The sequence below is a fragment of the Manis pentadactyla genome, chromosome 11 (assembly GCF_030020395.1).
Source record: "Manis pentadactyla isolate mManPen7 chromosome 11, mManPen7.hap1, whole genome shotgun sequence".
In the NCBI taxonomy this organism is placed as follows: Eukaryota; Metazoa; Chordata; class Mammalia; order Pholidota; family Manidae; genus Manis; species Manis pentadactyla.
In genome coordinates, this window is record NC_080029.1 from 124610618 (window position 1) to 124637301 (window position 26684).

Here is a 26684-nt window from a genome sequence, read left to right on the forward strand (position 1 = left end):
CCTGGACAGTCAACAGCCCAGTGTCCCTCCTGATGGCACTTAGGACATGGACTGGGGGGCTTCCAGGGATTTGGGCAGGCTCTGGTCCAATGACCCATTTGACCACATTTGAAGCATGGGCCAGGAGGTTCTCCTGGCTGCTTCTTAGGAAGTGAGGATACCTGAGCACCAGTGGTTGGTGTAGGTTGAAAGGCCTTAGCCATCATTTGATATTTTTGTTTATGGGCCTTTTTATCTCTTTCATTATGTACTCTGAAGGCCACTGCCAGGACTTCTGCCTGAGGAGTTTAGGGTCCCTTCTCTAGATGCTTAAGTTTAGCTTTAATGTTGGGGAAACTCTGGATGAAGAAGTAGGTCATTAATAATTGTCTCCCATCTGGGGTCTCAGGGTCTAAGTTTGTATATTGTAAAAGAGCTTTGGTGAGGCAGTCTAAGAACACAGAGGGATTATCATTTTTATCCTGAATAACCTCTTGGAGTTTTTCATAGTTAATGGCCTTATTGGCTGACTTCCTGAGACCTGCCATGAGGCAGGTGATGAATTGATCTCAACTGGTGACTCCCCCTGCCATATTATAGTCCTAGTTAGGGTGTTGGTCAGGAACTGACTCAGTGCCTATTGGATGAGCTGGAGTAGTTTGGTGAACCTCATTGGCATGAGTTCTAACCTGTTCCCAGACTCGCTTATGCTCCTCGGGCAAAAGTGTGTTGGATAGGATCATGTGAATATCATGAAAGGTAAGATTATATGACTGAATTAGGTACTGGAACTCTTTTATGTAAGTAGCTGGGTTGGAAGTGAAAGAGCCTAATCTTTTCTCAGTTTGAGATATGTCAGAGAGAGAGAAAGGGACATGCACCCAGATGATGCCCTCTGTACCAGCTACTTCCCGTAGTGGGGCTAGGATCTGGGTTCAAGAGCGAGTGACTGGAGGACTTGGTAGGGAATCTCGGGATGGCAGGGAAACTGGTTGCGGTAGAGGAGGTGGGGGCCAGGAGCTTGTGGTGGGAAACTGGGTGGAGGTTGAGGGGGAGGAGAAGAAGGAGGAGGTGCCATGGAGATTTGGGGTTGGTAGGGTGGGGGTTTATCAGGAGGGTCAAAGTCAGAGGATGTGGTGGGAATTGGTGGGTGGTGGGTGAAGTTTTTTAGAATGAGGAGAGGATGTTTAGGATTGCAAGGGAGACAGAGAGTGAGTTTGGTTCGGAGGTAGGAGAAAGCCTGGATATATGGGATCTCTTTCCATTTGCCTGTGCACTCATAGAAGTTGTATAAGTCATGGAGAATTTTAGGATCTAAAGAGCCATTGGGGGGCCATTTAGACTGATTGTGCAAGGGATATTGTGGCCAGATCTCATTACAGTAGCGAACAAGCTGAAAAGGTCTGAGGTCTGGAGTGAGGTGGAGGGGTTTTAGATTATTGAGTAAATGCCTTAGTGGTGAATCTGCAGGAACAGAGGGGCCAGATCCCATGGTGAGAATGAGACCATTCACAAGTCGCTGAGGCATCCCAGAGCAGTTGAGAAGGTCACAGAGAAGACCAGACACAGTTAGGGATTGTCACCACCTCTAACTGAGTGGTCGAGGCGAAAATGCCAAGGAGGCTCGGTTCCTGGTACCAGGAATTTACGAATAGATAAAGGGAGACCAGGCTTCAATGAATGAGGATTCTCACCATGGGGAGGCAGAGAAGGGTCGACTCTGGGTATCAACCATAGCCATGAAGGCCATGGCTGGGGGTTTCCCTGCCCTGCAGGAACCCTTGGGGGTGTCGGATGCTCAACAGTCACTTCCAAGGTTCCAAAGGGACATTTAAGTCGACCATGAAGGGGAGACTCATCAAATTGAAGGCCGGTGTTGGGTAAGAAGACGAGCGACTGGGGAAATGGATGGTGAGCCCGTGGAGGAGGATCAGGTAGTGAGGGTTGCCAGAGTAGCTCAGGTTCCCAGAGGAAGAGCAAAGTCAATGGGAGAGCCTCATCCAAAGTCACGGCACCAATGAAAGGGTATCTCGCCGTGACCCTCCTTACTCAGAACGACTCAGGAGACATGGGCCAAGGCAAGAGATTTTATTATCTGAAAGAGAAAGTGGCTGCCCCCAGAGAGAGAGAGAGAGAGAGAGAGAGAGAGAGAGAGAGAGAGAGAGAGAAAGCAGCAGCATGGTGCAGAACGTTGTGTCTTTTGTAGGGGTGGAGTGGAAATGTACCGCTTGGCCTGTTGCCTTGTGGGTGGGTCAGAATGTTTAGAAATAAGGTGAGGCAAGTCCAGGCAAGTCCCAGGCAGGTCCAGGCATGATTTTCACTGGCTTATGTGCTTGGGACCATGGGGTAAATGGAAGATAAATTACTATATTCTTATACTATTTATGTCTGACTCAATGTTTTGTGGGGTCTGTTGGTCCTTTTTGGCTAGATTGATATTAAAAATTGTCATATCAATACAGCTTAGTACATTTTTGAAAGGCAAAAGCCTAAGAACCATAAGGAACCATCCAGTCAAACCAAGTTTCCTTCTCATGCCTGCTTTAGGCTTCTACTTTTGGTGCTCTTTCCTCACAAAATTGAAAGAAAGTTAAGATACCTTAAAGTTCTTCATTGTGTCATCAGCTTAGAGATACTTGTCACTTGGACAATAGAAAATTTACTATCTGAAATGTTGAAATAACAACAACAAATATACAGCACTTACTATTATTCAAAATGCTTTACATGTATTATTTAATCCCTAAAGCAATGCTCTGATACAGATAACATTATTGTCATCTCCACTTTTCAGATGGGGAAATTGAGACACAGAGAGGCCAAGTAACTTATCCAAAGTGATAGAGACAGGATTTGAATCTTGGCAAACTGGTTTAAGAACCTCACACTTTACCACCACACCATATTGTGTAGTGTGGTACCTTCTGTAGGTAAAATATTTTCTTCCATTAGCCTGGTAGCATTTTCTGAATAATTAATGTCTTATAAATTTTCTTCAAAGGATACAACTAAATTGAAGTGGGAGATCTAATATAGAATATGTGGCATTCATGAATAAATTATAAGCCTCTTTGGTTTTAAATAATAATTATTTGCTTATCTTGTGACTTTTGCCAAACAGGGCTATAATGTGCCAAGCTTCATTTTCCTTTCCTTCAGTGAGTGGTGTGGGCTTGGTGACAGGCACTGCGTGTCATAAAAATATCATCATCATTTCTCTCATCTGCAAAGCTATAGACAAGCTTGTGGAGTCTTACTGGTTGAGACAGAGTTGAATGCCACTTGTAGCATATTGAGTTTAAGAAAGAAGATTTTCCCCTTCACCTTGTTGCACAGGGCTGTGTAAGCTTTGGCAATTAACATATGTGATCGATGTTAGGCTGGAGGAAGGAAAAATAAGGACATGCAAACAGAACAGAGAGATGCCATAGGGGGAGAACAGACCAGACCCCAAGGTCCGTGCCTTATATGGAAAGGGGACAGCTCTTCCTGAATTCCATCCTGATGTGCCAACTAAGACCCAGATGTCAGCCTCCTACCTCTTGGAAGGAAAAAAGTTTCTAGTTGACTATTATGTCACCTTTAGCCAATCATACCTCTCCACGCCCCCTAGGATAGCTTGCCCACTCCTCCCCCTCCTAACCCCTTACAAGCCCCCACCTCCCTGACCGGGTGCGACTTCCCCAGCCTGTAGTACCCAGACCGCAGAACATCACCCAGGAGTGGCATTCAAATAAACTACCTGGCCCTTTGTTGCCTCTCTTCACCTGTTTATTTCGGCTAAAATGTATCTTACAATCGACAGTTTCCTCACAAAAGTTATCAGATTCTAGTTGAAATTATCTTCAAGTTTCCTTCTGTTGCTACAGATAGGAAATGGAGGCAGGCTAATCGCTCCATTTCTAGAACTCTGGTTACAAGCTCGGTTAGGAATGCCATGGTAAGGAGGAGGGAGCATTTTTATTTTCTAAATCATTGCCTACCCTTGCTGTGCTCCAGTGGAACTCAGAGTAGAAGGAGCCCCTTTGACCAGACTGAAGCCTTCACTTTGGGCCATAAGTCTGGTATCCTGTTTCTCAGCCTCCAGCTGTTCTCGCCCCCATACTGACACAGGGACCGTGGGTGTAGTCAGAGTAGAGTGATTGCCTCTGGGAAAAGCAGGACAGAATATTTACAGTCAGAGCAATGTAACAATGGGCAAAGAAGTCCCTATTGAAACTCTGTAAAGCATTATGCAAAGTCAAGGTCAAACTAATTCTCTAGGGACAGATACCTAATAATATAGACATCTTCAGTGAGATCAGTTAAAGGTCAAAAGGCCAGGAGCAACTTGGCCTGGAATGTTTGAGTGTTCTGCAAGGGTATCAGCATAACCTGTGACCCCACTGTCAGCCCTGCCAATCAGACTATGACCCAGCCCACCTTGAGGACAGGGAAGGTGATGCAAGTCCAAACCCCTAAGTTTTTTTCATGTTCTCGAAAAATCCTCAACTGCCTATAAAACCCCCTAGACAACGCACCACTACGGGCTCTCTTGTCTCCTCCTGGCATGAGCTGGGAGCTCTGTCCTTTTACTTTATCTCTAAATAAAAGCCTGTACCTTGCTCTCCTACCTTGACTGTTTGTGAAGCTCATTCTTTAGCTTCATGAACAAGAACCCCGGCATCAATACCTCACTGACATCAGATCCACCCCTGAAATGCTCCTTCCATAGTGTAACCCTTCCTCCCACTCAAGGTCCATTCCATCCTGTAGGAGATGTCTTTGTACTCACTCAGCCTGGTGTCCAGTCTTTTCCTGATGTGTCTCGCCTCTCATGTTCCACTGTGTCTCCCCTCAGTCTCTGCTAAATAGGACCAATTTCCCCATACACGGCAGTGGCTTTCCCACCTGCATGCCTTTATTTACACTGTGACTTTCCCCTGAATGCCTTCTTTCTTCCACACCTAAGGCCGAATTATATCCCTGCTTCAGGGGCCTGGCTTAAATACTTTGTCTCTAGAAAGAAGACCCTCTCTCCCCTCTCTCTCTGCACACTGGCCTTTTATGTGTGCTCTTATTGGGCATTTTTTCCCACCAGCTTTGGGTTGCAGTTGTGTCCCTGCTGCATTAATCCAACAATACTGGGAAGCTCCTTTGGGGCAAGGACCTTGTCTTTTCATCTCTGTCTATACCACGGTACCCAGCACACCACAGCATTAAAAAACTTGAGTGGATGCATGAACGAGTAAATGAGTGGAGGAAGTAAAACAGATAAACACTATGAGAGATCAGAGGAGATGACTCACCCTTGGTCAGGATCAGGGAAGGCTTGCAAGGACAGGGAGTATCTGGACAGGCAGGGGAGGGAGTTAGAAAGATCTCAGAAGAGAGATCATAAAGGCATGTTGGGGCGACATCAAAAATGCCAGTCTTGCCAGAGCAGAGGTTTGCCCCAGAAAGGCAGGAAACAGCATTCTTGCAAAGTAGAAAGATTTGCTATTGCCAGTTGCAAAGGCAGGAGGATAGACTTAATGACCTTTAGGCATAATGACTGAAAACTAATGGTCAATGCCAGGTCTTTACAAACCTCCAGGGGTGTCTCCTCAAGCTGAATCTTATGTTGAAAAGCAGATGCTAATTCATCTAAAGAGAAATATGTACTCACTTAAACATTTTGGAGGAGGAAAAGCTCTTAGAAATGACCTGATTAAACCCTGTTATTTGGCAGAAGGATAAACTGAGGTCAAGAAAAGGGCCGACAGCCAAACAGTGATGGAAGCTGGACTAGCAGTGCTCCAAGGACATGGGCCACTCATGCCTCCCTGCTGATTACTTCTCCCCGGGACAGCCATGGGGCACCATTTGTTTTTCTTGCTTCATCTATTCCCAAGATGGGACAAGATGGGACAAGCAAACCTCATAGGCCTTCTGGCAAACACTTAGGGTGTTGTGTGGGTTTCAGCCACATTTTGTAGATCTAGAAGGTATCTTACCCACAGTCACAATGGGATCAGAGAAGGCCTTGAAAGCCTGCTGAAAGCTGGACCTTTATCCGATGAGGAAGGTCTCTGGAGAGAAGCAGAAAGGCAGGTACTGGAGAGGCTCCAGTTGCTGCTGCTGGAGGTGGCCTGGGTCAGGTGGGTGGGGGGCTTCCTTCTTGCATATCCAGGTGGGCTAAAAGGAGCCACCTCCCATCTGGCCTCCTTGAAGGAGAGTTTGATTTCCTTTCCCAATTCTAAGCTTGTCTCAGCCTTTATACAATGATGAAATTATTTTCCTTTTTCACAGTGGTCAGCCAGCAGTGGGAAGCAGAACTTATGAAGGAAAAGATGGCAAAGTGGGTGTAGCACTGAAGCACCCAAAGGTCAGATCTTTTTTGTGGCCTTTCAGGTTCCTGGTGTCTGGCTCAAAGAGACAGAGCAAAGATTTGGTTCTGAAGGTCTTATTCCCATAGTGGCTGTACCCAAGATGCTGTGTGCTAATGTTAATTCACTCAGTCTCTCTGAGCCTCAGTCTCTTCTGTATACTGGGGAGAATGCCACCATACTCTTTGGGTTTGGAGGATGGCCAAGTGAAAGTCCAACTCTACATGAATTCTTGTTACTGTTCTTTTTTATAGTTTGCCTCTACTGCCCTCTGAAAGCTCTCAGTTCCTCATCTGCTGGGGCTGGAGATACAAGGACCAACCAGGGAACAGCTGGGACCTTCTGAAGAAGTGCCCTGGGTGACAGGATCTGGGTGTGACCAATATCTCAGATTCTCAGTGATAAAAGAAAATAACAGGAAAGAAGGGACAAGAAGAAAGAAGGGCAGAATCTGTTCTCACAGCTCTTGTTTATTTAAGCCTGCTGTGTGCCAAGCACCCTGCTGAGCCCTGGGGACTCAGGCAAATAAGACTCTCATTCACTCCTTGAACAAACAGTGTTGAAGGATTCGAATGAAGATGCCAGGCCCTGGGATGCCTCAGGATGAAGAGAGGGGCAGGTGAGCAAATGAGCAGCTGGACACAGGGTGGAAAGTAGACTGAGAGAGGACTGTGCAGGGTGGCCTGGGCATAGAAGGAGGTAGAGGACATCACAGACAGAGGCCTCCTGTTCTGGGGCTGCAAGGAATTCTGTGTGGCCAGAGGGGAGGGTATGTGTTTGGTACAAGGACAGGCAGGAAAGCCCAAGAAACACCCTAAGTGCCACCAAAGTTTTGGGCTACATGGACACAAGAAGCCACCATGTGCCTTCACAAAAGGAAAGGCCAGGCTCAGATTCCAATCTGGTGCGATGCCAGTGGAGTGGCACTGGGGGCTGGAGCAAAGCTGAAGGAGGGAGGCAGGGATGAGACTCTATTGCTGCTTGGGAAGGCTTGGTGCCTGACTCCCTCTCAGGGCTGGGAAACGGAGTGGGCAGCCATGACAGCATGTGCTTGCTGAATTGGGAGGTGTGGCCAGGCGTGGGGGAGAAGAGGGGCATGTGGGCATGTCAGGCAGGAAGGGCCCGTGGGCCTCTGAGGGGATATGTACAGTGGGCAGACCAAACTTGAGACCTGATTGGAAATCATCAGCAGATTAATCCAGGTTTCTCAGCCCTGGTTTCCTGTACTAGCCTCAGGGGAAGCTCATTAATCACGCAGCCTCCTAGGTCCATCTCAGGATTACTGGGCCAGAATCTCTGGAAATGGAGCCCAGCAATGTCTATACTGTAGTCCAGTGTTCCCAGCCTTGGTGGTTGTGTTGGGGGTCCCCAAGAGCACAGCCACAGGCTTGATGACTTGCTAGAAAGTACTTAAAAAACTCAGAAAAGCTATTATATCCATGATTATGGTTTATTAAAGTAAAAGGATATAGATTAGAACCAGTGAAGGGTAAAGCAGCATGGGGCAAAATCCAGGACAAAACAGGTACTCCTTCCATGTTTCTCCTCCCAGGAGAGCTGAAGAGGCAGCAGTCACTCTCATAGGAGTGACATGTGACGATGCATGCTGAGTGTCATCAGGAAAGCTCACCCAGGCCTGGGGACCAGGGCTTTTGGGGGGTCAGTCATGTAGGCTTGAAGCTCCTGGGTGACTGACTTCAGCTACTCAGTTTCTAGGCCCTAGAGAAGTCACACTGATGCAGCAAGGCCCAGGGCCTCAGGCATACAAGAACACTTTTAACAGGCAGGATATGCCAAAGGCTCAGAAGATGTCTCCCCAGAGCTGGTCAAGGACTAGTACTTTCTTTGGAGTGCAGGGTTTGAGTACCGCAAGCCTGAAGAGCTGTGTCTTCACTGCCCAGTGGTCTATGTCATAATGCCCTGGAGAGCATTCAGAAAACTCAATGCCAAGATTAAGGCCCATTGCCATAGACAGCAATGGACACCAAAGGAAGAAATAAGCCCATTCCAGGGGGCGTGAGGAGAGAGGAGAACTAGACGGCCAAGAATGGTAGACTGAGGGCTGCAGAGGCTGCAGAGCCCTGGGAAGAAGCTCACAAAGAAGGGCAGGAGCAGCCAGAGAGACAGGCAGGGAGCCATGGCCCCTAGTGTCTGGAAGCAGAAAGAGCGGGCAGTCTAGTCACATAGGTGGCCTGGGAAGGATCAGTTAGAGCCAGAGGAATGGGGCATGGTGCCAGGAAGAGCAGCGGGCATCACGGGCACGCCCACGCACTCCCCCTCCTCCTGCAGCTCAAGGCTTTCCACTCCCCTCTGCGACTTTCCTCACGGAATAGAACAGGATACCTGAATCAGTCAGGGGTGCCCAGGCTGTACAGTTATGGGGTGTGGGTGGGGTGGGGTGGCCACCTCTGCAGGCCCTCCCAGCTCTGCCGTTCTGTGGTTCTATGATTGTGACTGGATCTCCAGGCTGCATTTTGACTTTCATTGGTCGAAGCATTGAAGACATTATGCTGCTTTTCCCCAGGGTGGACTGCCAAATAAAAACAAAACTATAAAATAAAATTGGTTTCTTTTTAAATTTTCCAGTTGCAAAAGTCTGAAGAAATATTTGGAGGTTGTATTGGTTTTGCAGTTACCCTAAGCCTACCTTAAGTCATCCATTTATTGAGTCACCCAACTCTGTGGATCTTTAGGTCCCAAGAACCATCCCCCCACCCCCAGATTTCCATGCAAACCAGAGGGTGGGAAAGGCTGTAGGAGCCTCTAATGTTCTTTCTAGGGCCGAGGACATGCTGATTCCTCTGCATTATCCAGAACCTCTTTGCCCCCACCCTCCTCCCATTTTCATCCACGAGAGAGGGCTTTGATGCATTATTCAGGGCTCACTAGGGCCCAACCTGTGACTCATGTGAGCTTGATCTAGCTGAGCTCAGGGGAGATGCAGGTGAACAGAAGCCTTCTTGGCCTGGACTAGGAGGATGGGGAGGAGAAGATTCTGATGGGGGTTAAGCTCTGCTGCAGGGGCCTAGGAGCTTAGGGATTTTGTGGCTGGTGTGACCTGGAGTTCTAATACTCAGCAAGACTGGCATTCAGGAAGAAGAGGACATGTGACTTAAGCTGGAGCAAACCAAGCCAAGGGACCCCAGAGACTCCAGCCACAACATGTGGTGGAAGCTGGCATGGAGTGCAACGCCTGGGGCAGGGCCTGTGCCTGGCATATAGCAAGAGCTCAGAAATTAATGGTGGAACCAAATTCCCACAACAGACCCTGTTCAGGGTCATACAGGGCCTCCTGCCACCCTTGGAGTTTGGCTTCGCTAATGCTAAAGGTCTGAAGCCACACACAGACAAACCTCCAGCGGCACCCCCTCCCTGCTCCTTCTTGGCCTTAGGCCAAGCACCTCCTCCCAGAAACACTTGGATTTCACTACAATCTGGCTTCCCCTGTTCTGAGTGTGAATATGAGGGAGTGGCACTGGCCAAACCCCAGCCAGCCCAACTGTGTGAGCCTGGCCTTGGAAATTGCTTGCCTGGATTCTGACTTGGTCTCAGTATGACAATGCAGCTTAGGCAAGCTGCTTAACTCCTATGAGCCTTGTTTTCCTGATCCATAAAACGGGTACTCATTGTTAGATACCTATTGCTGGATTACTGTTGGGTATCTATTGTTAGATCTCATAGAGCTGCTGTAAGGTTTTAGTGAGAAGCATTACATATGTACTAACTGGATGAATGAAAATCTTGAGTGGGGCTTTCCTAGGGTGAAGCATCTCCTGACTTCTTCACCAGAAGGATCTGGGCCAGACCCTCCCCATCATTCAGAAGGCTATAGGGCCAGCTGGTGCGGATATGGGAGAGAGTGACAGTGAGAGGAACACCTCCAGGCCAGGATGGGGTCTGTGGGAGCCCTTCCTGGCCCCAGGCAGTGAGGGGGAAGAGTGTTAAAGGCAGGAGACATCTTAGGACTATGAGTCATCACAAAATTGAATTGTAGGTGGCCATTTACACAAAAAGGCTCCTTTTGAAAGGCGGGAATAACTTTGGTTTTAAGAAATGATTTAGTAGTGAAGAAAGACATTGAGAGACAGAAGTAAAATGTGAATGCCCAGTCCAAATTCACTCCCCTCAAAAAAGGGTCTGACTCTGAAAATTGGTGTTGTAGGAGGCTTCTCCCCTACTCCCACCCAGACCCTGCCTCAGAGGACCCCCGACCCAGAAAAGGCAAGGTGCTTTGTCCCCCAGGAGGGGAAATAGATGCAATCACTGCCAAACCCAGTTCTTTCATTTCACTCTCTATTCTGTGGTCTTTGTCTCCCTTCACCTTTCAAAAGCTGTGGTCTTACAAGTCATGGTGTAATATCAGAAAGCAGAAGCTAATGTGCCTTCTGGGATCTTAGCAGATTTTACTGACATCCTAGGATGTGGCATTCTCTCTCCTGGAGCTGCAGTGGACATTTTCACCACACTTCATAATTCCGATTTCAGTCTTCTCCTCTCCCACCACCATGACAAGTAGGGGCTTTATCAGAAGACCTCAGACTGATATCATGGCCTTCACCCCACATTCATTGGATTATGCCTCTCTGGGGAGCACACAACCCTCCACTAACCTCAATCTGTGACCTGTGGGGTCTTATGACATTCACCTTGATGTCTGAGTGCCAAGTTCCTCCCGAGTGATGTTCAGCATCAACAGGTCAAATGAATACCAAACATTATATAAATCCTATAAGTCAACCAGAGGAAAAGTGAAGGCCAACCATTCAAGACAAAATGGGGGTAGATTATCTATTACTGTTGGTTTGGGCTAACTAAATGAAGGAAATACAGGCTGATAAAGGACTTAAGTATGGCCTGATCCAGTAAAAGCATAGGAAAGAAATGACAACACTAGCAACCCTGTCCTTAGATCCTGACAGAGAAGCAGAGTTCATTTCTGCTGTCCCACATCTGATGGAAGGCACCTGTGGTAGACAGCTCCATTGGGGGTCCACACAAATCACCTCTCCCAGGATTGCCACAGTTGTGTGGCCCTTCCTACTCTGGGCTTGGCCATGTGACTTGCTTTGGCCACTGGGACATTAGCAAGTATGACACTAGTAGAGGCCACAAGCTCCTCTTGGAACCCAGCTGCCATGGTGGAGGAAGTCCAGAAAATTCCTGCATCCCCTAGTCAAATATGGTCTCCATATCTGATGCACAATATTTCCTAACAATGCACTTAGAATGAGGTAGGTGGAAAAGATGTTTCCCTACATCTTCTAACACATTGGGTTTAAAAACTCACTTAAAAAGTATCACAAGGACATTCACTGTAACACTGTCTATCCTGAAAAAGATAAAAAACAACCTAAATGTCCATTAATAGGGACCACTTATGTTATGATACATTCATACATTGGAATTATATGAGGATGTCAGGAAGAATGAGACAACCCTAAATATCATGATATGAAATGATCTCAAAGACAGTGTTAGAATACCAGCAAGATGCAGGAAAAATACACCTTTTATTAATGCTTGTGTGAAATATATTTACAAATATGTGAATACATGTACTGAATATGCATGGACTCTCTCAGAAAAAAATGTATAAAAAACCAGTAATGGTACTTTCTTGGGAGAGGACCTGGGGCCTGGAGGGGGGCATGTAACTATATGCCCTCTTACATTTTATATTCTATGCATTGAAAAACAAATATAATGCACACAATACAATATTATGCAGTCTTAAAAAGGAATGAAATTCTGATACATGCTACAACATTGATGAACCTTGAAAACATTATTCTAAATGGAAGAAATCAGACATAAAAGATCATGTATTATGTGATTCCACTTAGGATAGGCTAATTCAGAGAGACAGAAGTAGAAATTCCAGGGACTGAGGAAAGGAGGATGATGGGAAAGAGAATGGGGAGTTAGTGTTTAATGAATACATTGTCAGCTTGAGATAGTGAAAAAGTTCTGGAGATGGATGATGGTGATGGTTGCACAACATTGTGAATATGCTTAATGCCACTGAACTGTACAATAAAAATGGTTAAGATAATAAATTTTATGTTATGTATATTTTGCCACAATAAAAACACACCAAATACATGATATAATATACTTTAAAGTATATATTTTACAATTGTCGAAGGAAATAAATATTTTAGGCTTTGCAGGCCATATACAATCTCTGTCACAAGCAACTAATCAACATGAAAGTAACAGCTATCAACAATACACAAGTGAAAGGATTAAAGATGGCAGCATGAGAGGTGAGACAGAGGCCTCCTCCCAAAACCACATATAATACAAAAATATAATTAATACAACTAATCCTGAAAGAGCAACAGGAAAGAAGACTGTGCCAGACTGTACACACTTGGAGAAAAGAACAGACCTCACAGAACAGGGTAATGTACCAAAGCCATGATACAGTGGGACCCAAGCCCTTTCCCCACCGCAGCTGACCAGCAGGAGGAAGAGAAATGGAGCAGAGAGGGAGTGGAATCCTGGGACTGCTGAACACCTAGTCCTGGAGATCTGCTCCAGGAGCATGAACCTACATTCCATGATGCTCTGGAGATTAGTGGAGTTGGAAAGCAAAGACAGGTGGAAAACCTAGACAGACTGAGATTTCAGCTGCTTGTGGAAAACAGGGATCCATATCTGGTTGCTCTGGGACAAAAGAAAGGTGGGCAGTCTGAGAAACTTCCTAAGAGGAAGAGGACTGCTAAAGGGGCAAGGATTACACGGAGTTTACTGTTCAGGAGAAAGGACAGGGAGACAAAATAGTCCAGGCTCACTCTGCACATCAGGTTAGGAACTTTCAGGAGCTTCAAATGCTCCATCCCCCTGGCTGGCTACACAGCTGCAAAGACCCCCCACTGTGATATTCAGCCGGCTGGGCCTTCCTCCTGGCCATCCCACAACTGGCTCACATATCAGCTGCCCCTGCCCTGGTGTCAGGTCAGCCAGAGGAAAGCCCCACCTATGGCAGCTACAAACCAAAGCATAGAGGCTTACACCTGTGTGTTCAGCCCACTGGTCTGGCAGTGGAGACAGGCACAGCAGCTGGGAAGCAGGAAACAGCTCTTTCCTCCCACAAGCCACCAGCACTACTCCCCCATGACACCCGACATCACTCCAGGGGCTGAGAAGCTCCAGAGCATAGAGCTTCTGGGCACTAGAGGGTGCCACATATAAATATGAAACATCAAAGGAACCTGATACAGACCAAAATCCCACAAACACCAGGAAAAGGGCCAAGTGAAACTGAACTCATCAATCTTCCTGAAAGAGATTTCAAAATAAAAATCATAAACATGTTTATGGAGGTACATAAAAATATTCAAGAACTCAGAGATGAATTTGGAATGGAGAGTCAATCATTACAGAATACAATGGAGGGATTTAAAAGCAGTTTAGATATGGTGGAGGAGACGATAACTGAAATAGGAATTAGAGAAGAGGAATACAAAGAAGCTGAGGCACAGACAGAAAAAAGGATCTCTAAGAATAAAAGAATATTGAGAGAACTGTGTGACCAATCCAAACGGAACAATATTTGTATTACAGGGGTACCAGAAGAAGAAGAGAGAGAAAAAGGGATAGAAAGTGTCTTTGAGGAGGTAATTGCTGAAAACTTCCTAAATCAGGGGAAGGAGATAGTCCCTAAGGTCATGAAGGTGCACAGATCTCCCAACACAAGGAACTCAAGGAAGACAATATCAAGGCATATAATAATTAAAATGACAAACATCATGGATAATGAAAGACTATTAAAAGCAGCCAGAGAGAGAAAAAAAGATCACATACAAAGGAAAACCATCAGGCTATAATCACACTTCTCAACAGAAATCTTATAGGTCAGAAGGGAGTGGCATGATATATTTAATGCAAATGAAGCAGAAGGGCCTTGAACCAAGAATACTCTACCCAGCAAGGTTATCATATAAATTTGAAGGGGGATTAAACAATTTTCAGCAAAAGCTGAGAGAATTTGCCTCCCAGAAACTATTCTACAGTGTACTTTGGGGGGACTGCTATGAAGGAAGTGTTCCTAAGGCTAAATAGTTGTCATCAGAGGTGATAAAACCACATAAAAGAAAGTAGAACAATTAGTTACTAAGCAAATAAAAATTAAATCAACTACCCTCAAAGTCACTAAAGGGATAAACAACGAGTACAGAATATGACACCTAAAATATAAAAAATGTAGGAGGAAGAAAAAGGAGGAGGAAAAAAAAGAACCTTTAGCTTGTGTACGTAATAGCATACTAAGTGAGTTAAGTTAGACTATTAGGTAGTAAGGAAGTTACCCTTGAACCTTTGGTAACCACAAATCTAAAGCCTGCAATGGCAATAAGTATATACCTATCGATAATCACCTAAGATGTAAATGGCCTGAATGCACCAATCAAAAGGCATAGAGTCACAGAATGAATGAAAAAACAAGACCTGGGTCTCCTTTGTCCCCTCCTGGCATGAGCCAGGAGCTCTGTCCTTTCGTCTATATACTGCCTACAAGAGACTCACCTTAAGCCCAAAGATATACACAGACTAAAAGTGAACGGATGGAAAAATATATTTCATACAACTAATAGGGAGAAAAAGCAGGAATTGCAGTATTTGTATCAGACAAAACAGAGAAAGTCACAAGAGACAAAGAAGGACATTACATAATGAAAAAGGGATCAATTCAACAAGAGGATACAACCATTATAAATATCTATGCACTGAACAGGAGCATCTACATATGTGAAACAAATACAGATTTAAAGGGGGAAATAGAATGCAACATATACATTCTAGGAAACTTCAACACACTGAATGCTCCAAAGGACAGATCAACAAGACAGAAATAAGTAAGGAGACAGAGGCACTGAACAACACATTAGAACAGATGGACCTAATGGACATCTACAGATCACTCCATCCAAATGAAACAGGATATGCATTCTTCTCAAGTGCACATGGTACATTATCAAGAATAGATCATATACTAGGGCACAAAAAGAGCCTCAGTAAATTAAAAAAGATTGAAATTGTACCAACCAGCTTCTCAGACCACAAAGGTAGGAAACTAGAAATAAAATTATGCAAAGAAAACAAAAAAGCCTACAAACACATGGAGGCTTAACAATATGCTCATTCAGGCACAGAGAGAAAAAAGGATCAGCTCTTTCCTCTGCACATCAGGTTAGGAACTTTCAGGAGCTTGACCAATGACCAAATAAAAACAGAGATCAAGCAATATGTGGAGATAAATGACAACAATGATTCAACACCACAAGATATTTGGGACACAGCAAAGGCCATGCAAAGAGGGAAGTATATTGCAATACAGGTCTACCTCAGGAAAGAGGAACAATTCCAAATGAACAGTTTAAACTCACAATTAATGAAACTGGAAAAAGAAGAACAAATAAGGCTGAAAGTCATAGAAGGAGGGACATAAAAAGATTAAAGCACAAATAAATAAAATGGAGAAGAATAAAGCAATTGAATAAATCAACAAAAGCAGGAGCTGGTTCTTTGAGAAAATAAATAAAACAGATTATCCCCTAGCCAGACATATCAAGGAAAAAAAGAGAGTCTGCACACATAAACAGAATCAGAAATGAGAAAGGAAAAATCAGGACAGACCCCACAGAAATACAAAGAATTATTAGAGAATACTAGGAAAAATTATATGCTAACAAATGGGATAACCTAGAAGAAATGGAAAACTTTCTAGAAAAATACTACCTTCCAAGGCTGACAGAGGAAGATACAGAAAATCTGAACAGACCAATTACCAGCAATGAAATTGAACTGGAAATCAAAAAACTGTCTCAGAACAAAACACCTGGACCAAATGGTTTCACGGCTGAATTTTATTAAACATTTAGTGAAGTCCTAATACCCATCCTCCTTAAAGTTTTCCAAAAAGTAGGAGAGGAGGGAATATTCCCAAACTCATTTATGAGACCAGCATCACTCTAATACCAAAACCAGGCAAAAACACCACAAAAAAAGAAAATACAGACCAATACCTGTGATGAACATAGATGCAAAAATATTCAACAAAATATTGGCAAACTGAATTCAAAAATACATTAAAAAATCACTGATCATGATCAAGTGGGACTTATTCCAGGGATGCAAGGATGGTACAATATTCAAAAATCCATCAACATTATACACCACGTGAACAAAAAGAGGGACAAAACCCACATGATCATCTCCAAAGATGCCAAAAAAGCATTTGGCAAAATTCAACATCCTTTCATGATAAAAACTCTCAACAAAACGGGCATAGAGGGCAAGTACCTCAACATAATAAAGGCCATATATGACAACCCACAGCCAACATTATACTGAACAATGAGAAGCTGAAAGCTTTTCCTTTAAGATAGGGAACAAGACAAGGATGCCCACTCTCCCCACTTTCATTCAACATAGTTCTGGAGGTTCTAGCCACAGCAATCAGACAACACAAAGAAATAAAGGGCATCCAGATTGGCAAAGAAGTTAAACTGTGACTGTTTGCAGATGACATGATATTGTACATAGAAAACTTAAAGAATTCACTTCAAAACTACTAGATTTAGTATCTGGATTCAGCAATGTTGCAGGATACAAAATTAATACACAGAAATCTGTTACATTTCTATACACTAATGATGAACTAGCAGAAAGAGAAATCAGGAAAACAATTCCATTCACAATTCCATCACAAAGAATAAAATACCTAGGAATAAACCTAACCAAGGAAGTGAAAGACCTATACCCTGAAACCTACAAGACACTCATGAGAGAAATTAAAGAGGACACTAATAAATGGAAGTTCATCCCATGCTTTTGGGTAGGAAGAATTAATATTGTCAAAATGGCCATCCTGCCTAAAACAATCTATAGAGTCAATGCAATCCCTATCAAAAGACCAACAGTGTTCTTAAATGAAGTAGAGTAAATCACTCTAAAATTCATAGGGAACCACAAAAGACCCTGAAGCCAAAGTAATTCTGAGAAGGAAAAATAAAGTGGGGAGATGATGCTCCCTACCTTCAAGCTCTTCTACAAAGCTACGGTAATCAAGACAATTTGGTACTGACTCAAGAACAGAACCATAGACCAATGGAACAGACTAGAGAGCCCAGATATAAACCCAAGCATATATGATAAATTAATATACGATAAAGGAGCCATGGATATACAATGGGGAAACAACAGCCTCTTCAACAGCTGGTGTTAGCAAAACTAGATAGCTACATGCAAGAGAATGAAACTGGATTGTTGTTTAACCCCATACACAAAAGTAAACTCAAAATGGATCAAAGACCTGAATGTAAGTCATGAAACCATAAAACTCTTAGAAGAAAACTAGGCAAAAATCTCTTGAATATAAAGATGAGCAACTTTTTCATGAACACAGCTCCTTGGGCAAGGGAAACAAAAGCAAAAATAAACACATGGGACTATAGCAAGCTAAAAAGCTTCTGTACAGCAAAGGAGACCATCAGCAGAACAAGAAGGCATCCTACAGTATGGGAGAATATGTTTGTAAATGACAGATCTGAATAAAGAACTCACATGCCTCAACACACCGAAAGCAAATAACCCTATTAAAAAATGGGTGGAGGATATTAGCAGACACTTCTCCAAAGAAGAAATTCAGATGGCCAAAAGGCGCATGAAAAGATGCTCCACATCACTAATTATCAGGGAAATGCACATTAAAATCACACTGAGATAACATCTCACACCGGTATGGATGGCCAGCATCGAAAAGACTAGGAACAACAAATGCTGTAAAGGAAGCGGAGGAAGGGAAACCCTTCTGCACTGCTAGTGGGAAAGTAACCTACTTCAACCATTGTGGAGAGCAATATGGAGGTTCCTCAAAAAAATAAAAAATAGAAATACCATTTGACCCGGGAATCCCACTCCTAGGAATTTACCCAAAGAATACAACTTCTCAGATTCAAAAAGACATCTGTACCCCTATATTTATTGCAGCACTATTTACAACAGCCAAGATATGGAAGCAACCTAAGTGTCCATCAGTAGATGAATGGATAAAGAAGAGGTGGCACATATACACAATGGAGTATTATTCAGCAGTAAGAAAGAAAGTAATCCTCGCATCTGCAACAATATTGATAGAGCTGGAGGATGTTATGCTCAGTGAAATAAGCCAGCAAATACCAAATGATTTCCCTCATTTGTGGAGCATAACAACGAAGGAAAACTGAAGGAACAAAACAGCAGCAGACTCACAGACTCCAAGAAGGGACTCTGGTTACCAAAGGGGAGGGGTGGGGGAGGGCAGGTGGGGTGGGAGGGAGAAAGGGATTGAGGGGTATTATGACTGGCACAGATGGTGTGGGGGTGATCATGGGGAAGACAGTGTAGCACAGAGAAGGCAAATAGTTACTCTGTGGCATATTACTACACTGATGGACAGTGACTGCAATGGGGTATCTGGGCGGATTCAAAAATATGGGTGAATGAAGTAACCACATTGTTTTTCATGTGAAACTTTCCTAACAGTGTATATCAATAATACCTTAAAAAAAGAATACAACAGGAAAAAAAACAATACACAAATGAACCGGTGTGACTCTGTTACAGGAAAAACAGGCAGAGGCCCACTGGCTGTAGTTTGCCAACCTCTGCTCTGTAGCTCTCAGTTCCCTCATTTGTAAGATGGGGACAATAATTGTACCTACTTCATAGGGTTGCTGTCGGGATTAAATGGGAGTTATGTGTCAAGTAATGTGCTCATTGCCTTATACTGCACATAATAAGTAGTCAGTAAATATTATTATTGTTGATGTGGTTGTTGAGTTAGCTGCTGAGAATGCAGAAGAAGGAGGTCACATTTATTTAGCACCTGCTGCATACACAGTAGTGTTGAGTCTTAAAGGGATAAAATTTCATTCTGCAATTTTTATTACTTACTTAATAAAAACATCTCATGTTGATGTAGAGCTTTGTGCTATCACATTCAATATTCATGATTATTTTCTGGGGTAAATTTTCCAGATCAGGACAGCAGGTCTCCAAGCTCACTCTACTAGGGAGAGCAGAGGCAAGGTTTAAATCCTTGCCATCTTATCCTAAAACCTGTGTTCTCAACAAGGTTGTCATACTATCTTGCCTTCTCCAGTGCTCACTACTACACTGGGAGATTTGGAAATATTTGGGGATGTTTTAGGGGGTGATGTTAAAAAATGGAGATGCACTATTAGAGTTTAGTGGCCAGGATTCAGTAATGATAAAATGTCTTGCAGCGAGCAGGACAGCCCTGTAAAACAAAAAATTATCCAATCCCAAATGCCAATAATGTCTCATGGAGGAGTTCTGCTCCACATCATGCTGCCCAAATCAGCTCACAGTTTTTTGGGGCGATGGGTTCACCAAGAGCACAGAGTGATAAACACTAGCACAGGGAGAAGGGGAGGGTGACAAGAGGGCATGGTGGTGGGCAATCTGCTGGGAGTGTAAATGACAGGTAGTCTAAGTTGTTAAAATTTAAGCTCAGCGGATTCCTTAAGTTTCCCTCTAAATTTGCATGAAAAATGCAGTGTTGCATAGTGGAAAGAGTACTTCATTGCCAGAGGCTAAAAGCATTCACTTGACCACTGACCAGCTCTGCAACTGGGGCAACTGGCTTGACCTGAGTTTGAATATTCTCAGAGTGAAACGAAGATAGTGAAAGTGTCTGTGTCTCATTACAGGGCCATAGAGAAGATAAGAGGAATGACAGACTGAAAGTGCATAGCTCAGTACAAAAGGAAAGTATTTCATTTTTTTTGGTATCATTAATATTCAAGTCCATGAGCAGCATTGTGGTTACTAGATTTCCCCCATTATCAAGTCCCCACCACATACCCCATTACAGTCACTGTCCATCAGCATAGTAAGATGCTATAGAGTCACTACTTGTCTTCTTTGTGCCATACTGCCTTCCCCATGTGCCCCTCTACATTATGTAGGCTAATCGTAATGCCCCTTATTTCCCTTCTCCCTCCCTACCCACCCATCCTCCCTAGTCCCTTTTCCTTTGGCAACTGTTAGTCAATTCTTGGGTTCTGTGAGTCTGCTGCTGTTTGTTCCTTCAGTTTTGCTTTTTTCTTATGCTCCACAGATGAGTGAAATCATTTGGTACTTGTCTTTCTCTGCCTGGCTTATTTCATGGAGCATAATACCCTCTAGATCCATCCATGTTGTTGAAAATGGAAGGATTTGTTTTCTTCTTATGGCTGAATAATATTCCATTGTGAATATGTACCACATCTTCTTTATCCATTCATCTACTGATGGACACTTAGGTTGCTTTCATTTCTTGGCAATTGTAAATAGTGCTGCGATAAACATGGGGATAAACCTATGTTTATCTCAAGAGTCTGGGATCCTGCATTCTTAAGGTAAGTTCCTAGAAGTGGAATTCCTGGGTCAAATGGTATTCCTATTTTTATTTTTTTGAGGAACCTCTATACTGCTTTCCACAATGGTTGAACTACTTTACATTCCCGCCAGTGGTGTAGGAGGGTTCCCCTTTCTCCACATACTTGCCAGCATTTGTTGTTGTTTGTCGTTTGGATGTTGGCCAGCCTAACTGGTGTGAGGTAATATGTCAATGTGGTTTTAATTTGCATTTCTCTGATGATTAGCAATGTGGAGCAGATGCCTGCTGGCTATCTGAATTTCTTCTTTGGAGAAATGTCTGTTCAGATCCTCTGTCCATTTTTAAATTGGATTATTTGCTTTTTGTTTGTTGAGGTGTGTGAGTTCTTTGTATGTTTTGGATGTCAACCCTTTATTGGATATGTCATTTATTAATATATTCTCCCATACTGTAGGATGCCTTTTGTTCTCTTGATGGTGTCATTTGCTGTACAGAAGCTTTTTAGTTTGATATAGTCCCACTTGTTCATTTTTGCTTTTGTCTCCCTTGCCCAGAGAAATATGTTCATGAAGAATTGTTCATATTTATATTCAAGAGAGTTTTGCCTATGTTTTCTTCTAAGAGTTTTATGGTTTCATGACTTACATTAGGTTCTTTGATCCATTTAGATGATTCAAGATGGTGGCATGAGAGGTGAGATGGAGAATTCCTCCCCAAACCACAAATAGCATGAAAATATAGTTAATTGGTACAGCTAACACTAAAACAGCAACAAGAAAAAAGGCTGAACCAGACTGCATGCAGACCTCATGAACAGAGCAGCCTCATGAACACAGGGTAATGTACAAAAGCCTTTATCAGGCAGAACCAAGCCTTTCCCCAACCCCAGCTCACCAGTGGGAGAAGGAGAAATGGAGTGGGGCAGGGGTGGAAGCCTAGAACTGCTGAACACCGAGCCCTGGAAGTCTGCTTTGAGAGCAGAAACCTACAGTGTGGTGCTCTGGATGTTGGGGAGCTCAGACAGGTGGAGTGCTTGAGAGACAGATTGGGGCCATTTGTGGAGGAGGGGATCCACATCCGGCCACTCTGGGACAAAGGAAAGACAGGCGGTTTGAGAGGCTTCCTAGCAGCAAGAGGGCTGCTGAAGGGGTGGGGTTTGCATGGAGCTTTCTGCGTGGGGTAGGGGAGAGGCTGGACAAGGTTGTCTGGTTACACTCTGCCCAGCTGGTTGGGAAATTTGAGGAGTTTCAGGTGCCCCATCCCACTGGCTGCCTATTCAGCTCCGAGGCCCCCCACTGTGACATGCAGCCTGCTGCACCTTCCTCCTAGCCTGCCTCCACTGGTTTGCAAACCGGCAATCCCTGCACTGGCATCAGGCCATCCAGAAGGGGGCTCAGCCTACAACAGCTATAGATGCAAAGCACAGAGGCTCACACCTGTGTGCTTGGCCCACTGGCTCTGACACTCGAGACAGGCGCTGCAGACAGGAATCAGGAAGCAGATCTTTCCTCCCCCCAGACACAGCTCTGCTCCCCTACAACCCCCAGCCTCACTCTAGGAGCTGAGCAGCTCCAGAGACTGGAGCATCTGGGCACTAGTGGGCACCACACAGAAATATGAAATGTCAGAAGAACATGTTTCAGACCAAAATCTCACTAACCCCAGAGAAAGGACCTAATAAAACTGAACTCACCAATCTGCCTGAAAGAGTTCAAAATAAAAATCATAAACATGCTTATGGCAGTACAGAAAAATATTCAAGAACTCAGGAACGAATTTAAGTCGGAGATTCAATCATTAAGAAATTCCATATCTGAAATGAAATGTGCAATAGAGGGATTTAAAAGCAGATTAGATGTAGTAGAAGAGACGGTAAATGGAATAGAAATTAGAGAAGAGGAATACAAAGAAGCTGAGGCACAGAGAGAAAAAATAATCTCCAAGAAAGAAAGAATATTGAGAGGACTGTGTGACCAATCCAAATGGAACAATATTCATATTATAGGGGTACCAGAAGAAGAATAGAGAGAAAAAGGATAGAAAGTGTCATTGAGGAGGTAATTACTGAAAACTTCCCCAATATCAGGAAGGAGATAGTCTCTCAGACCATGGAGATCCACAGATCTCCCAACACAAGGGACCCAAGGAAGACAACACCAAGACACATAGTAATTAAAATGGGAAAGATCAAGGATAAGGACAGACTTCTGAAAGCAGCCAGAGAGAGAAAAAAGATCACATACAAAGGAAAAACCATCAGGCTATCATCAGATTTCTCAGCAGAAACCTTGCAGGCCAGAAGGGAGTGGCATGGTCTATTTAGTGCAATGAACAGAAGGGCCTCGAACCAAGAATACTATACCCAGAAAGGTTATCATTTAAATTTGAAGGAGGGATTAAACAATTTTCAGATAAGAAACAGTTGAGAGAATTTACCTCCCACAAACCACATCTACAGTGCATTTTGGAGGGACTCCTATAGATAGAAGTATTCCTAAGGCTAAATAGATGTCACCCAAGGGATAGACAAAGAGCACAGAATATGACTCATAACATACAAAGAATGGAGGAGGAAGAAAAAGGAGAAAAAAAGAAGAAGAAACTTTAGGTTGTGTTTGTAATAGCACACGAAGTCAGTTAATTTAGACTGTTAGATAGTAAGGGAATTATCCTTGAACCTTTGGTAACCATGAATCTAAAGCCTGCAATGGCAATAAGTACATACCTGTCAATAACCACCCTAAATGTGAATGGTCTGAATGCACCAATCAAAAGACATAGAGTCACTGAATGGATTAAACAAGAAGACCAGTCTATATGCTGCTTACAAGAGACTCACTTCAAACCCAAAGACATACACAGACTGAGAGTAAAGGGCTGGAAAAAGATATTTCATGCAACTAACAGGGAGAAAAAAGCAGGAGTTGCAGTACTTGTATCAGACAATATAGACTTCAAAACAAAGAAAGTCACAAGTAACAAAGAAGGGCATTACATAATGACAAAGGGGTCAGGCCAACAAGAGTATATAACTATTATAAATATCTATGCACCTAACATAGGATCACTTACATATGTGAAACAAATACTAACAGAATTAAAGGGGGAAATAGAATGCAATGCATTCATTTTAGGAGACTTCAACACACCACTCACTCCAAAGGACAGATCAACCGGAAAGAAAATGAGTAAAGAGACAGAGGTACTGACCAACACATTAGAACAGATGGACCTAACATACAAGTACAGAACACTCCATCCAAAAGCAACAGGATACACATTCTTCTCAAGTGCACATGGAACATTTTCAAGCATAGGTCATATACTAGGCTGCGAAAAGAGCCTCAGTAAATTTTAAAAGATTGAAATTGTACCAACCAGTTTCTCAGATGACAAAGGTATGAAACTAGAAATAAATTACACAAAGAAAATGAAAAAGCCCACAAACACACAGAGGCTTGATCCATTTTGAGTTTACTTTTGTGTATGGAGTTAGACAGTCATCCAGTTTCATTCTCTTGCATGTAGCTGTCTAGTTTTACCAACACCAGTTGTTGAAGAGGCTGTCATTTACCCATTGTATATCCATGGCTCCTTTATCATATATTAATTGACCATATATGCTTGGGTTAATATCTGGACTTTCTATTCTGTTCCACTGGTCTATGGGTCTGTTCTTGAGCCAGTACCAAATTGTCTTGATTAATGTGGCTTTGTAGTAGAACTTGAAGTTGGGAAGCGAGATCACACCTCCTTTATTCTTCCTTCTCAGGGTTCCTTTGGCTATTCAGGATCTTTTGTGGTTCCATATGAGTTTTAGAACTATTTGTTCCAGTTCGTTGAAGAATGCTGTTGGTATTTTGATAGGGATTGCATTGAATCTGTTGATTGCTTTAGGCAGGATGGCCATTTTCACAATATTAATTCTTCCTACCCAAGAGCATGGGACAAATTTCCATTTATTAGTGTCCTCTTTAATTTCTCTCATGAGTGTCTTGTAGGTTTGAAGGGATAGGTCTTTCACTTCCTTGGTTAGGTTTATTCCTAGGTATTTTATTCTTTTTTGATGGAATTGTGAATGGAATTGTTTTTCTGACTTCTCTTTCTGCTAGTTCATCGTTACTGTATAGAAATGTAACAGATTTCTGTGTATTAATTTTGTATCCTGCAATTTTGCTGAATTCAGATATTAGTTCTACTAGTTTTGGAGTGGATTCTTTAGGGTTTGTTATATACAATATCATGTCATCTGTACACAGTGACAGTTTGACTTCTTCCTTACCAATCTGGATGCCTTTTATTTCTTTATGTTGTCTGATGACCTCCAGTACTATGTTGAATAAAAGAGGGGAGAGTGAGCATCCTTGTCTTGTCCCCAAAGAAAAGATCTCAGCTTCTTGGTAATTACAGGTATGCTTTGGTTAGGTAACTATATTCCTATTATGTTAATGTGTGTGCACAATTTAATTAGTAGTTTAAAACCTATCCATGCTGAAGTTACTCTACAAGAAGATATGTCAAAGAAATAATCAATCTTCCCAGGTTTTCTTCTGCCTGCTACTTCTATAGCTTTTCTTCTTCCTACCTAATCACAACCTTTAAATAGAACTCGTGCCACATGTCGAATTTACCGAGTATCATAATTCTTCCAAGTGGTAAAGACACCTCAAGACAAATCCTGGGCATAGAAGCCACAGGGCATAAATATGCAAAGAAGTGAAAAGCTAACCTTTTCAAACAATAAGGCTTCTCTCTCACTTACCAACTTAACATTTCCCTGTATGGCCCCGGAAGATGACTGGTTAGCCAGAGACGGGTAAGATTCCTCAAGGGAGGAACAACCTAAGACAGGCACAGTTGCAGGGGGCCATCTGGTGAGAAAATGGGGAGCAGCAGAGGTGAGGCTTAGAACCTCCCCCCTCATGTTCTGAGAGAAATCTTCTGCATACGTGGATGTTTTATTGCCCTCGTCTAGCTCGAATTAACACATAGTCTACAGGCACACACCTGATCATCTACATTTGCTCTCTTACAACACTAAACTCTGTTTTCTACCTTTATCTCGTATCTACCTACCACTTCAGCATTTTATTAAAAATAATAATAATAGAGAAATGTGGTATCCACATATAAATCAAGTTTAAAAATCAAATGAATATTCATATTTGAACTGACTGTGTATAGTTCATAATGCATGAACAAAACCGAAAGCTTCTGTGATGACTGCCCTTGCACTGTTCACCATGTAACTTATTCACTATGGAAGAATTTGTACTCCATGTAAGAATTTGTTCGTTATGCATCAGAAGATTGGAGACTGACGAAAATTAGGCTTGGGGTGGATTAATGATTGTGCATTGAGTATTGACCCCCCTATACAGAAATTTATTGTTGTTAACAACTATTTGATCAATAAATATGAGAGATGCCCTCACACACACACACACACACACACACAAATATATATATATATATAAACACACTTCCAATTGTAAAATAAATAAGTAACCGGATGTAATGTATAGCATAAGGAATATAGTCAAAATATTGTAACAACTTGGTAAGGTGATAGCTGGTACCTAGAATTATCATGTATATAAATGTTGAATCACTGTGTTGTACACCTGAAACTAATGTAATGTAATACTCTGTGTCAACTACCCTTCAATAAAAAAATAAATAAAAATAAAAATAAAAATAAAAAAAAGAAAAGATCTCAGCTTCTTACTGTTAAGTATGATATTGGCTGTGGGTTTGGCATATATGGCCTTTATTATGTTGAGGTACTTGCCCTCTATACCCATTTTGTTGGGAAAGTATTTCATTAAGTGAATCATATGGTAATTGTTAACAAAATTAAGTGCTTCCCTTTGAAATCTTGAATTTGGCTTCCAAAGGCCTGTGGAGGTTTATCTAATAGCCTAGGTGTAAACCTGCCACCAGCTGCCCCTCCTGCCCAACAAATTGAG

General features: G+C 42.9%; 1 long non-coding RNA gene across 1 annotated transcript; it reads left to right on the forward strand.

The window, feature by feature from the left end:
- The first annotated feature begins 670 nt into the window (after positions 1-670).
- Positions 671-8830, forward strand: LOC130679433 (uncharacterized). Its single transcript, XR_008992376.1, has 3 exons — positions 671-738; positions 6250-6325; positions 6581-8830. It is a non-coding gene; the product is annotated as an uncharacterized LOC130679433 (long non-coding RNA).
- The last annotated feature ends 17854 nt before the right edge of the window (positions 8831-26684 follow it).